Genomic DNA, 14739 nt, shown 5'->3' with positions numbered 1-14739 from the left:
TGGTTTAAATGAGATAATTTCTCCAAAGCATTTAGTGAACCTTACAGGGTAATTCAAACACCAGTTAGTGTTATTCTCCTTCACTCTTTTCCTACTCATTCTTTTAAGGTTCAGCTTGGACTGCTCCTAATAAATTAACTCCATCTGTTCTTTGCCTCATGGACCACTGTCTTGTGGTGGTAGTGAGCACTGGCTGACAATAGATGATCCACTGGAGAAGGAAATGGTAAACCACTCTAGTGTCATTGCCAAGACAACCCTATGGACAACTGCTCTATGGGGTCATGAAGAGTCAAACATGAATGAACAACTCAACAACAACAACAACAACCACAAAAACAGCAACAACAACTCTTGCTCAACCAGCAGCGTCCCCGTATAGAATCCAACCTTTGTTAGGAGCGAAGTCCTGGCAATCCTCCCAGCATTCTCCTAGCAGCCTGCTGAACAGCAGCGAGCCCACAGAGCCCAAGGGACCCAGGGCAAGGGCCGTCCCTGCTGCCCATGCCCCAAGCACCACCCAGGAAGGAGCAGGGCCATCCTCACAGGGGTCCATCCAGCACTGGAGGCAAAGAGGATGCGCCTCACTCCCTCTGCACCTGTCTCCAGGCTGACAGCTACAGTCCACCCAGAGTATTCTGGGAACTCTCACTGCCCTGCTCCTCAGCAGTACAATTCCCAGCTGATGTAGACTCAGGAAACTTTACAAACCTTATAGATTCTGTCTTCTCCCAGCAAGAACAAATGGTCCTGGCACTGAGATTGCCCAGGTGACAGAGGACCAGGCCCTACATGCCTGCAATCCAATTCTAGTGTGGTTTCCACTCCACTAGGCTAAGAATCATTGATTTCACATCTCTAGGAGACCTCAAGACATCGTGTGGTCCCATCCCCTGCTTGTACAAACATATCATTTCATCTCCACTTCTGCTAATGAGAAAACTGTGGCTCACGGAGGTTAAAGGGGTTTGGCCAGGATCAGACAACTAGAAGAGCTAGGGCTGGAAGGCAGGTCCCTCATGTCGTGGCTTTGTCCTTTGTCCTTTAAGCTTGTCTCGCTCTCCCTCAGCACTTCCCACTGCCTTAAAGGGGGTGAGCTGCAGTGTCTCCAGAACACAAAGCCAGGGGCCAGTAGCTAAGGCCAGAGGAAGCTGTTTGGATCAATCAGTGCCAAGCAAATGTGTCTTGTTCAAGCTGCCCCCTTGTCCCTTCTTGCTGGGTTTTAATCCTGAGATAAACTTTCAAGCTCCAGGAAAAAGATGCAAGGAATATAGAAGAAAACTTGGAAATAACCCTTACCTTTTTCACGCCGCTTCAAGCCAAGCTGTTCACGAATGCTCTCACAAGATTTCTCTTTCTCTCAGCCCTTCCCTTATTTGCTCTTCTTTTTCCTCTCCTCTCTTCTCTTTTTTGCTTTTCAAAACTCTTCTGTTATTTATAGTGGGAAGGAAAGGGTGGGAGGGACAAGAGAAATTGAAACCAAAAGCAAATCGTTCTGTTCCTAACTCCTCAGAGTAGAACAGGAGACCGAAGTGGACGTATCTGTGCAGTGTTTGAGAAATGCAGCAAATGACTGATTCACCAGATGTGAGGGCTTCAGCAAAAAGCATTTTCTAAAACCAGCCTCAAAAACAGCCTATATGTCCTTTGTATTTCCCAGGATAAACAGAGGGGCCAGGGTTTTCCAGTGCAAATTCTTTAGGTAGATGACCTAGGTCCCTGACTGCTGGCATTAAAGAAATGTTAAAATATCAAAACCTCTTTTGTACTGGCATTAACTTTAATGCCGTGTATAGCAGACCCAGGGCAGCTATATGGAATGCCGGGCTTGGAGTCAGGAAGACTCATCTTTGTGAGTTCAAATCTGGCCAGGGACATTTACTAGCTTTGTGACCCTGAGTAAGTCTCCTAACCCTGCTTGCCTCAGTTTCCTCATCTGTAAAATGAGCTGAAGAATGAAATGTCAAACCACTTCTGTATCCTTGCCAAGAAAATCCCAAATGGGGTCAAGAAAAGCTAGACATGACTGAAACAACTGAACAACAACAAATTGCAAGGAAAATCAGAGATATCTGAAGCAAGGATTTCTCCCCCAATGGATTGTTTCTCTTGTTATACTATTTGTATTGAATTTTTTAAGCACAAAAGCGTTCCAATTTCAGACAATCAAATTATTTATGTCACCATTTATAGTCACTGTGTCCCTTATTTGGCTAAGAATTTTTCCATAGATATGGCTGTGAAAGGTTCCTGCTGTAGTTGAGTTCCAATTTTTTTTCCTTGCTCATTTCCATTTTTAGTTTATTGTAGAATATAGTATAAGTTGTTGATATAAACTGTTATTTCTTCCCAGTCCTGCTGTACTTCTCCTTCTCTGACTGTCCAAATCTATACAAAAGACTCTCTGACCTGCTTTGTGGGAGCCTGGCACATAGCGATTAGTAAATTTCAGATAATTGTCTAACTGATAGTACAATATCTCTAATATATATCATTTGTAAATGCTATTTTCATTATTAAAAACTTCCATCCTTGTTTGTTTGCATTTTGCAAAACTATTCTGAAAACTGCATGTATATTCAAAGGTCTGCAAAGAGTGCATATTTAGATATGGTACATGCTTTACAGGAATTCAAAGGACCATCTGTTACCATGACTTTATAGCTATCATCACTTTTTAAAATCATAAAATATTTTGATGTTAGCCTTCCTTCCTTCTGTTGTCCTAAACGAGAAAGCATTTTGTATTGAGTTGAAAGTAAGGAAGGACTCTACCTGCTAAAAAAAAAAAAGAGAAGAACGTTCTACTAATTTTGAGATTTTAGTATCCCAAAGACCAGGAACTGTATCTTTGCAAAGCCTAGGCTGGGACCCCATTTAGAATATGGGTATGTGCAGGTGGTATCCCTGATTATTCAGATCTCCAGTGGACTCAAAAGTGTACCAGCTGCATAATTCACTGAACTGTCTTGTGTTTGGCTTGACTGAGCATAATTTAAAAACAAAGAGCCCATATGCATTCCATTCTTCTAAAGCTCTGTGATAACATTTAGCAGCACCCCAAAGGGATGCCTTCCTGATATTGTATTATGATATTTCTTCAAGTCATTGCTAAAAGATGTGGGGTCCAGTTGTCCTATAATACTCATGCCCATTTTATCTAGATGTTCAATGGATCTATAAATCTCCTCCTGGATTTTATCATAGTAACTCTAATAGAACATTTGACCCCAATGGCAAAAATCAGAAGAAACCACAAAGAGATTACTAGACTCTGCTAGATATTTCCCAAAGAGTTTTCTGAATTTCTGTTCTTTTGACTCACTGAGAGCTTCAACCAATACAGGAATAATGGTAACTTCATCGTTATGACTTTCCATAACTTTAGGCATATAAGGATAGTGCATTTCAATACTTCATCTGCCTGTGGAGACATATGTTCCTGTCTTCCATAACTCTCCACAAATTTTTTGATCAATATGAAGGTCATACAGAGATGTTCTATATATATCTACACTGGAAAGTGTTCATCAAGATAAAGGCACGTGATGGAAAGGCCCAGGGATGAATATTCTCTAGGCAATAGAAGTATCAACTTGTGCGTAAACATGAGCATCACAAGACCCACAGGAAGTATATCCTGCATGGGAGTAAATAATGGCTGTAGCAGGTCTTTTTGTGGATTATGCTTATGAAAGCCAGCCTTTTAATTGTGCATTCATTCGAGGACCTAAGGCTTTGTGCCCACTCTCAGCATGACTGACTTCTTGGTAGACCACTTGATTATACCATCTTGGAACCAGTGCTGCCTATGATGCAGGAGGATGAATGAGGAGGAGGTGGCTTCAGCAGTTGTAGGAACTGCTCAGGGAGGGGACAAGGCAACAGGGACCTCACTCAGAAGGTGGCAGCTGCCATTATTTCCAATGAAATTTCTCTTTTTATCTCTTCCTACTCAGTTTTGTTGGTAGTAGATAAAAATACAGGTGACTTACATGGGTTTATTTCATATTCTACAACTTTGCTAGAGTTGTTCATTGTTTCAGCTAATTTTTAAGTTGATTCTCTAGGGTTCTCTAAGTATACCATCATATCTGCCAAGAACGATAGCTTTGTTTCCTTTTTGCCTTTTCTTATTCCTTCAATTTCTTCTTATCTTATTGCTATAGCTAGCATTTCTGATACAATATTGAATAATAGTGATGATAATGGATATCCTGGTTTCATCCTGATCTTATGAAGAAAACTTCTAGTTTATACCCATTACAGATCGTGTTTGTTTCTGGTTTTAGATAGGTATTACTCATCATTTTAAGAAATGCTCATTTATTACTATGCTTTCTGGTATTTTTAATAGGGAATAGGTGTTATATTTTGTTAAAAACTTTTCAAAAATGATATCCAGCTCTACAAAGAGAACTGGAAAACTCTGAGTGCAGATTGAAGCATCCTTATCTTCCTTTATTTTTCTTCTTTTTTCAAGTGTGTGTTTTGTTTTGCATCGTAACTAATATGGAAATATGTTTTGTGTGACTTTATATGTACAATGAACATCTTATTGCTTGTGCCTTCTTAGGGAGTAAGAAAGGAACAGGAGGGAGGGAGAGAATTTGGAACTCAAAATTTTAAAAAAAGAATGTTAAAATATTTACGTGTAATTGGTAAATGCTTAGTGAAATAAATAAAAATATATTAAGAAAAAAATGAGACCTAGTCACAGCACCAGTCCTTCTTAGAGAGATCATGAGAGAGTTTGGTCGTGACAAGACTTTTAGAGCAGTCCTGGATACTGGGGCTGGGTGGGAATGGAGAAAACCAATGATTTTCTATAGCTTCTCTCTTGAGCCCTCCTCTCACTCTACTCCCCCTCCCACTTCCAATACCAGGAATTTCTAAAGGAAAGAAGAATCCCTGCCAGAGTCTTTCAACTATGTGATCTCACATCGAGGATGAAGACAGGTGAACAACCTGCTTGATAAAGGAGGATGGATTTCCTGGTCAGTGACAAGTTCCTAGAGAGTTGAGTGACTTGGACATTTAGAGAGACAAAGGTGAGGGCCTTGACTATGCCAGTCTCTTGGGGATAAGAGGATGGGCTCAGTGCCTGGCACATAGTAGGTGCCTAAGAAATGTTTATTTCCATTTTATACACGCACACACACACACAGGCACACACACAGGCAAACACACATATTTAGCACTCATTTTAAAAAATTGAGTTCCAGATTCTCTACATCCCTTGTGCTTCTCCTCAACTCATTAAGAAGGCAAATGATATGATAGCAATTATTCATGTGAAATCATACAAAATATATTTCCATATGAATCATGTTGCAAAACAAAGCAAGAAAAATAAAGTGAAAAAACTGTGTTTCAGTCTGCACTTAGTTCCTCAGTTCTTGCTCTGGAGGTGGATAGCATTTTTCATCGTGGGTACTTTGGAATTGTCTCAGATCATTGTGTGAACTAGAGTAGCTAAGTTTTCATACTTACCCAGCCTACCTTTCCAGCATTGTTCCATGTGAACGCCTTCCCCACACCCTCTAGTCCAGTCAACCTGGCCTTTTTGCTGTTCTTCCTTCCCAGCATTCCATCTTTCATCTGCATGCCTTTGCAATGGGGTGTGGTGGAGGTGAGGCTTCTTTCTGCTTGGTGGTGATCCCTTAAGAGGAAAGAGATAATGCTGTCAGGAGAAAGCCTCAGGTCCTTTGCTTCTAATCCCAGTGTCTGGTGCTGTGCCTGGTAGTAGTAGTTGCCATAGTAGGTGTTTAATAAATGGAGGTTGAATGAAAGAATGAATGGCATCCCTGTCATGTCCGTTCTCTGGAACCTCACTGTATCTGGAATCTTCCTTGACGAAAATTTCCGGTTTCTTTCATTGACACACCAATCAGGTGCCATGTCCTGGCCTTCCCTATAAAACACCTGGCCCTCTTCTGCTTTCCATAGGATACAGGGTAAAACACACTGAATTGAGGAGCTGGAGGGAGATGGAGAACAGATAGTTGGATAAGAGCTTGACATACTCTGGGCTGCAGTTCTTTTTTTCCTTATTTTTTAAACTTTTTTTAGTGAACAAAAATCTGTTTTCTCCCCTTCCTATCACCTTAGGCAGCTAGGTAGTAGAATGGTTAGAGCCCTGGGCATGGAGTCAGGAAACCCTGAGTTCATATCTGGCATCAGACACTTAGTAGCTGTGAGACCATGGCCAAGTCACTTTGCCTCTGCTTGCTTCAGTTTTCTCACCTGTAAAGTGGGGATAAGAGTAACACCTACCTCCCAGGATTGTGGTGAGGACCAAATGAGATAATACTTGTAAAGTACTTAGCACAGTGCCTAGCACATGGTAGGCACTTAATAAATGCTTATTTCCTTTCTTCTTTTCTTCCCCCATGGGTAAAAAAAGAAAAACAAAACTCTTGTAACAAATATGTATAGTTAAACAAGACAAATTCCCACATTGGCCCCATCCAAAATGGGCTCCAGCTGTGGAAAGGCACCTCTTGTGTGCTCATCTCTTCCATGCCTCCTCCTTGCCTGGATTCACGATAATCTCATCCACGCTCAATACCCTGCTTGCTGAGAGCAGATAGGGTAGCTGGAACTGGGGAGCCTTCAGAAGGCAAGGAACTAAATTACCAGAACCAGTTCTAGTTGGGGGTGTGGTGGAGGTGAGGCTTCTTTCTGCTTGGTGGTGATCACTTAAGAGGAGAGAGATAATGCTGTCAGGAGTAAGCCTCGGGTTCTTTGCTTCTACAGGTGTGTTTTTGTCTCAGGTGTAAGAGATTGTAGTTTTTGATGTGAATTTCAAAAGGGCAGGAAATTAGAATATTCAGGTATGTAGAGTCCATCCTGGGGTTGGGAGCCAGCTTGTCCAGCGTGGAGAGCCCAGGAGTGAGGCATGGTCTTCAGGCCACAGCTCAGCAGTAGCTGAGACCAGGGCTCATCTAGCCATGCCATATTTGGTCATGAACTTGGCAGGACCAATGCCATGTAGAAATGCTGTGAAGTCTGAGCCCACTCTTTAAATATCAAGGTGGTAAAGGGGAGATTGTGGCCATGAAATGTTGGGGCTGGGTGGGAAATGTTTATATTTCCATTTCTGCCATATTTTTGATGTAAATGTCTCTGTGAAAACCAATTCTTTTTCTCAATTTCCTTTTTTCAAAAATTAATTTATTTTGATTTATCAACAATCACTTCCATAAGCTTTTGAGTTTTAAATTTTTCTCCCCTTCCCTCCCTCCCCAAGACGGCACACAATCTGATATAGGCTATACATATACGTTCCTATTAAACATATTTTCCAATTAGTGATGTTGTAGTCAAAGCCAATTTTTAAAATGGATTAGATGGAACTGGAGTGCTAGTCAGTGGTAGCTAGCAGTGGAGGGATCACATCAGAATGGATCAGGGGGCCCCCTAGACTCCTGAGGGGGAGATGCAGCTGGTCTTGTTCTGGGAGGGTGAGGATATACTTTTTTTAAAAAAGCTTTGAAAAAGAGGGGGAAAAGCAATTCCACAAAACTGACAGCATGTGAAACATTCCCCACATATCCAATCTCTCTCTCTCCTCCCCCCTCCCCCTTCCTTCTCCAAGGCCAAGCTTGGCTCTCATCCACCTTCTCCTTCCTTTTGACTTAAAGTTCTGGAACAAGGAGGAGAGAATCTGTACAGAAGATAAGAAAACTCCTTTGGAAGAGAAAATACACAGGAATTCTTACTGGCTCTTGTTCACTTCAAAGTGAATTCTCCTGTGTTTCCAATGATCTGGTCTTCCCTTGGTTTTCCCTTGGTTATCCTTCCTTAATTACTTTACCCTTTTCACTGCTCAATCAACTCAAATATCTCTGACTCTGCTCTTAAGGCCTGGGGGTTTCTAGGCTTTCATAAGAAATCTGATGATTTTAAAAAAATCCCAAACCAAAACCCCAGCCATCAATATGAACCAAACAACTTCATCAAGGAAGCAGGGAAAACTGAAAGTAAGGGAAAGCTCTTTGTTGCATAACCCAGTGACTCAGTAACTCAGAGAAGCCACCAAAGGAATTGCCTAATGGCAATGCTGAAAAAAGATTCTTTGGGGGAGGGCATTAAGCTGATTCTCAATAATTTGCAGTAACAGAGGAGAGATGAATCATCCAAAAGATTCTTGGAACCCCTTCCCATCCTGCTTTTGGCATTAGAGAAGGATGTTTCTAGAGAACTTGTAGCTTTTATTTCTATAATATAGCCCTCCTCTATCCTAATTCATAATTAAATGATTAATTATTAAAAAGGATTAATAATTAATTAAATAATAATTAAATTAGAATTCGATATGTGTCTACCCACCTAACCAGAGTTAGTGACTTGAATGTAGTGAAAATAGATAATGTCGCCTGTTTGCAGTTTCTGGAAGCAGTGTCTCATTGATAGTGACAGTGAGCCTGCTTGATTCCCTGCGATCTTTGAGAAACCGTAAAGATCTGTCATTCCTTAATACAATGTTCAATGTGTGTATTAGAATGGTATAGTTTAGAGCACTTAAAGTTAGTTTCCGTAGTCATAGTGTCACAGATTTAAAACTGGAAGAGACCTGAGAGGTCCTCTACTCCAACCTCCTTCTTCCCCTCCTCCCCCAACCTGCACACTTTACAGATGAGAAACCTTAAGTCTCATAAAGGTAAAATGACTTACCTAGGGTTATGCAGATAGGTAGAGCTGGGATTTGAACCTAGGTCCTCTATAACTCCAAATCTAGCATTCTTTCCATTGTTTCTCTGCTGCCAAGTTCTGTAGAGATCCATAAGAGAATGTGGGTCTTAGGGAGACAGAGGTTGTGAGGGTCTGCACTGATCCTGTGCTCAGTCAATGAAGTGTACCAGAGGATGGCTGACCTGTATCAACTGGTCATGCTCTGTTGTTTCTATTCCATTGACCTCTTTCTTTCTGTTAGCTGTAAGCTCCTTGAGGGCAGAGAAGGATCTCTTTTTCCCCTTTTTGTTTCCTCAGCACTTAAAACAGTTCTTGGTACATAATAGACAATTAATTAATGTTTATTAATTGATTGATTGATTGATTCATTCATTCACTCAGAGTCTCAGTAATGGCGATATTTCCCTACCTATGTTTCCCCTGTCCTCTCTTTCTTATTCACCTCAGCCCTACCTCTCCATGGTCCACGTTTTCCTATGCCCTCTCATTTCCTTGTGCCCTCTGAACCTCCTGCTCTGTTGTTAACAAACTTCTCTATATGCTGGACTTTTCATTCTGTGCTCTTCTCATATTCTTTCATTAACTTCTCTCCAAAGACACACTATATATCTGGATACTCTCTATTATTGGCTGTTCCTTTTCTCACACGTCCTGAAGCACTGGATCAGGAGGAAGAGCAGGTACATGGCTTGATCCTAACTCGCTCCCAGACTGTCTCTTTGCCACCATCATTTAGCAACTTCACCTAGAGGCGACATGGTAGAGTAAATAGAGCACTAGAATTAGAGTCAGGGAGAGCTGGATTCAAATCCCAGGTCATAATAACAGCAACCTACCACCCAATAGGGACTGGAAGACAGCTAGGATGGTCCGTCTATGCCTTCTTTTCTCCAGGCTAAATATCTCAGACTCTTTAGCCAATCTTTGGATGGCATGTTTTCCAGCCTTCTCACCATAGCTTGGTGCAATGACTAGGATGCTGGCCTTGGAGTCAAGACCTAGCTCAAATTCCACCTCAGACACTCAACTAGCTGTGTGACCCTGAGCAAGTCACCTTACCTATTTGTGTCTGCTTCTTCATGTGTTTGTTTGTTTTTTGGCTAGGCAGTTGGTTTAAGTGACTTACCCAGGGTCACACAGCTGTTAAGTGTCAAGTGTCTGAGACCAGATTTGATCTTAGGTCCTCCTGACTCCATGGCCAGTGCTCTATTCACTGTGCCACCTAGTTGACCCTGCTTCTTCATCTGAAAATGAGAGTTGGACTTGATTGTCTCCAGTTACCTCTCAGTTCCAACTTTCATGATCTGGTGATCTTTTGAGATGCACTTTGTCCATCTTTCTCATCCAAGTCAAAATCCATGAATCAGTGACCATCAACCCTTCTGCCCCTTGTCCTGTTGTCAGTCATATTTTGTCACATTACAGGAGGAAGTCACACAATGCTACAATTTATTTTCTTTCATTTCAATTAGGTTCTCACAATTCAAAGGGAATCCTTTTTAAAAATTCCAAACTTTTTTTTTGTTCTCAGAGTTCTTATACCACCCCTTATCTCTACTTTCCCAAAAGGTAGCAGTCTACCACTGTATTGAGATAATGGAGGGCACTTGTCTTAAGTTCCTCTTCTATCCTATTCTGTACCTCAAAACATTTCATTGTCATTCTTTTTCCACTGTACCTAATGAGGAGGTTGGCCTTCTTTCTAAGGTTAGCTCTGTCCCTTATGCTTTTGGTCTCTTTCATTCCTGCTTCCCTCAAGAGCTTGGTCCACTCAAACATTTCCTCTATTTCTTTAATCTTCAATTTCTCATTCACTAATTTCTTCTGCACCCCTACAAATATGCCCAGATTTCTCCTTTATCTTTAAAATGCCTTCATTCAACCTTGAAATTTCCTCAAACTATTCTCCCATTTATAGACTTCATCTTAGAAAGGGGTAAATATATTCCATATTCCCCTTTCTTCTAATTCTTCTTCACAAAGCCTTGCAATATGACCTCTGACTCCATCACTTGATTGAAGCTGAGCTCTCAAGGTTACCAGGGATCTCAATGACTAAATTCATTGGCCTTTCCTGAGAACATCTTGACTTCTCTGCACTTTTGAAACTGTCAAGCAACTCTTCTTTTGGATGTTCTCTTTTGTCAGAGCTTATATTGCTTTATTTTCTCTTAGTTTTCTTTGTAGTTGTCTGACGACTCCCCAGTCTGCTTTGCAGAATCATTATTCTTCTCCCACGCACTAAGAATGGTCATCCTCCAAGGCACTGTCCTGAGTTTTCTTCTCTTCCCTTTCTCTCTCTTTCATGATCTCCTCACCTCCCATGGATCTAATTATCATCCCTTTGAATATGACTTCCAGGTGTAAATATCTAGCCTCAATCTATATTCTGACCTCTGATTCCAATTTACCAACTACCTACTGGAAATCTTTACAAAGGTGTCTCAAACTCAGTCTATCTGAAGCGGACCTCATCATTATATTCCTCCTCAAACTCATCCCATCTCCAAATTTCCTCGTTTTTCTAGAGAGTACCACCTTCTTTCTAGTTATCCAGGTTCACAACCTGGGGGTTATCTTTGACTTTTCCCTACCCTTTGCCATGTCATATCTTATAAGTTTCCAAGTCCTCCTGATTCTATCTTTACTTCTCTCACATGTTTTAACTTCTCTCTCTTCAGAAAGCCTCTTCCCTGGTTCAGACTGTCATAACCGCTAGTAAAGTTTGTGGTTTCTAATTGTGCTTCCCATCTCCTTATCTTGACTTTCTAATCCATCTTCCACACAGCCGCCAAATTGATATTCTTAAAACACAGATCTCACTGCGTTACTCCCCTAGTGAAAAATTTTCAGTGCGTCTCTAGAACCACTAGAATAAACTATAAAAACTCCACTTGTCATTTCTAGCCTTTCATAATATGGCTCCCACCTATCTTTCCAGTCTTAATTTATTATTACTCCCTTTCATGCACTGTTCATTCCAGTCAAACATGCTGACAGATGCTCACCATATATAGCATTATATCTCCCACATGTCATTCACTCATGTCTGCAAAGCATTCCATCCTCTTCTTCCATCTATTAGAACCCCTAGCTTCCTGCAAAGCACAGCCTAGCTGTGCAGCCTTTGTATTACATGTACTACATGCAGCCTTTCCTAATTCCCCCAGTTGTTAGTACTCCCTACCTTATGAAATTACTTTGTACATGTTCTATCCCTTTAGTAGAGTGTAAGATCCTTGAGGGCATGTTCTGTTTAATTATTGTCTTTGGATCTATCTACCATCCCCTAAGGAGGAGGAAGCGTGTCACCTTCTGGGGGTGGGTACCCTTAGTCCTGGTCAACTCATGCTTATTTTCACTCCTCTTCTGTGAGATTTCTGTACTTTGCAGGACCCATGCGTACTGCTGTCTCATACAGGAGACCTGAGTTCACATCCTACTTCAAATGTTTATAAGTTATGTGGACATGGATAAGTCACCCAGACTCTTAGACCTGTTCCTGCACCCTTACTGCCACCACTTCAAATGGAAACGGCCATCTGTATAACTCACCTCACAGGAAAGCACTCTGCAAATTCAAAGTGTCCTTTCTGTGGGTGCTGTTGTTATTTCTTAAGTAACTGACTAGTAACTGGAGGTCTGACTTTCTTCTCCTTTTGTTTAAATCACTAGATTTCCTCTTTTTGTGAGCTAAATGAGAATTGAAATCAGATAGTTGTAGCATTTCTGGGAAGCCCTGCCTAATCTTTCTTTGTTGATTTTGAAAGAGAAAGCAAGTGGTTTACTTTGATTTTCTAAGTAAAGCTGTTACTTGTATTTTATGATCCCCAAATGCCTCTTCATGAATTTTAACCCTTTACCTTGAATTACTAGACTGGTTTAGAATAAACAAAGAAGCCACTTTTTTTGGTCTGGAGATGACCTTCTCCCCCTCTATATTATGGGGGCGGCCAAATGCCCCAATGGATGGAATGCTGGGCCTGGAGTCAGGAAGACCAGAGCAACTAACTGTATGACCCTGGGCAAGTCACTTAATCTATGCCGGTCAGTCTATGAGTCAATAAACATTTTTTTTTATTATTATTTTTAACGTGTTTTTAAAACTTTGGTTTACAAATTTTCTCCCTTCCTCCCTCCCCACCCACCCTCATTGAAAAGGCAAGCATCTCAATACAAGTTACAGATGTGTAGTCATGCAAAACACTTCCATAATAGTCATGTTGTGAAAAACTAACTGTATTTCCTTTCATCCTATCCTACCCCCCATTTATTCTATTCCCTCTTTTGACCCTGTCCCTCCACAGAAGAGTTTGCTTTTGATTATCCCCTCCCCCAGTCTGCCCTCCCCTCTATCAACCCCCTGCTCTCTTGTCCCCTTCCCCCCTTATTTTCCTGTAGGGCAAGATAGATTTCCATACCCCATTGTGTATATTATTCCCTCCTTAAGCCAAATCCTACGAGAATAAGATTCACTCATTCCCTCTCACCTTCCCCCATTTCCCCTCCACTGTAAAAGCCTTTTCTTGTCTGTTTCATGTGAGATAATTTACCTCATTCTACTTCTCCCTTTCTCCTTCTCCCAATATAATTGTCTCTCACCCTTACTTTTATTTTCCAGATATCACCCCTTCATCTTCAACTCACACTGTGCCCTCTATCTATCTATCTATCTATCTATCTATCTATCTATCTATCTATCTATACATATAAGTTTTCCCTCCCACTACCCCAATACTGACAAAGGATTCATGAGTTACAAATATCATCTTTCCCTTCACGAATGCAAACAGTTCAACCTTAATAGGTCTTTTATGATTTCTCTTTCCTGTTTACCTCTTCCATGTTTCACTTGAGTCTTGTATTTGAAAGTCAAATTTTCTATTCAGCTCTGGTCTTTTCCTCAGGAATGCTTGAAAGTCCCCTATTTCATTGGATGACCATTTTTTACCCGGAAGGATTATACTCAGTTTTGCTGGGTAATCAATAAACATTTATTAAGCATCTACAATGTGACAGGCTCTGTGCTAAGTGCTAGTGTCTGCCTCAGTTTCCTCAACTGTAAAATGGGTGTAATGACAGCACCTACATCTTTGGGTTGTTGTGAGGATCAAATGAAATAATATTTGTAAAATGCTTTGCAAGCCTTAAACACTATAAAGAGACTATTATTTTTTAAATCTTATTATCTAACTAGAGAGGGAAATGAATATAATAGAGTATCTGACTCTGGGAGAAAAGTATGAGGTCTTTCCCAAAGTAAATCCTCCAAACCGGGAAGGACTTTAATTTGATAAAGATCTCTTCTCTCTCTGGATTGCTGAACTTTTGTCCCTCCTCACAAATCCCACTTGCTCTGCCTTCAGGAATTGGTACCTACCTCACTGTGCCTTGGAGGTCTTCATACTTAGGACCATTGGAAACTGCTTTCCCTGTTGTCTCCTTGCCTTTTTTGTGACTAGTTCCCTATCGCAGCCTTAGCTGAAAGAAGTCCCCTCTCCCATCTACAATAAGCAAGTCCTAGGTCGTAGGAGTTAGGCCAATAGGTTCCTTCTGAGCTGCTTACCAGGCTTGCAACCCTCAGTACCCATCTGTACTTCATGCCTCTTTGTCTCAGAAAATTTGCGTCCAGGTTCGTCTGTCCTTAGCTTCCCTACTGTTGTCTAAGTTAAACTGATGGACACATCCAAAGAATAATCACTGATGAGGTTGCAGCATTTCTCAGTGTCTGAATTGGAAAGGGTCTCGGAGGCCATGTATTCCAATCTCTGCCTAAACTGTAATCTCTTTTACAACACACAAGACAAGAGTCCTGATGCGAAGGCTCATTCCCTGCTGAGGCATCTCCTTCCACTTTTGGTTAGCACCAGTTGTTCTTTCATGACGAGTCAAAATCTCTTTCTGTTGCCTGTAGTAATTTGTAACAGTAAAAGATGAAACAAACGAAACCAAATCAAGAACTAGAAACAAATTTTACTCATTTTTAAGCTGGGGAAAATTTGAATAAGTTGTGATATCTTTCTAATAAGATGCTATTTTTTT

At 41.0% G+C, this 14739-nt stretch overlaps 1 pseudogene; it reads right to left on the bottom strand.

Annotated features, from left to right (window-relative positions):
* Positions 1 to 2915: 2915 nt before the first annotated feature.
* On the bottom strand, positions 2916 to 3646 carry LOC114027974 (annotated as a pseudogene).
* Positions 3647 to 14739: the final 11093 nt, after the last annotated feature.

The sequence above is a fragment of the Vombatus ursinus genome, unplaced genomic scaffold (assembly GCF_900497805.2).
Source record: "Vombatus ursinus unplaced genomic scaffold, bare-nosed wombat genome assembly UNPS02014866.1, whole genome shotgun sequence".
NCBI classification, from domain to species: Eukaryota; Metazoa; Chordata; class Mammalia; order Diprotodontia; family Vombatidae; genus Vombatus; species Vombatus ursinus.
Note: the sequence above shows the minus strand (reverse complement) of the source record. Positions and strands in the feature narration are given on the sequence as shown.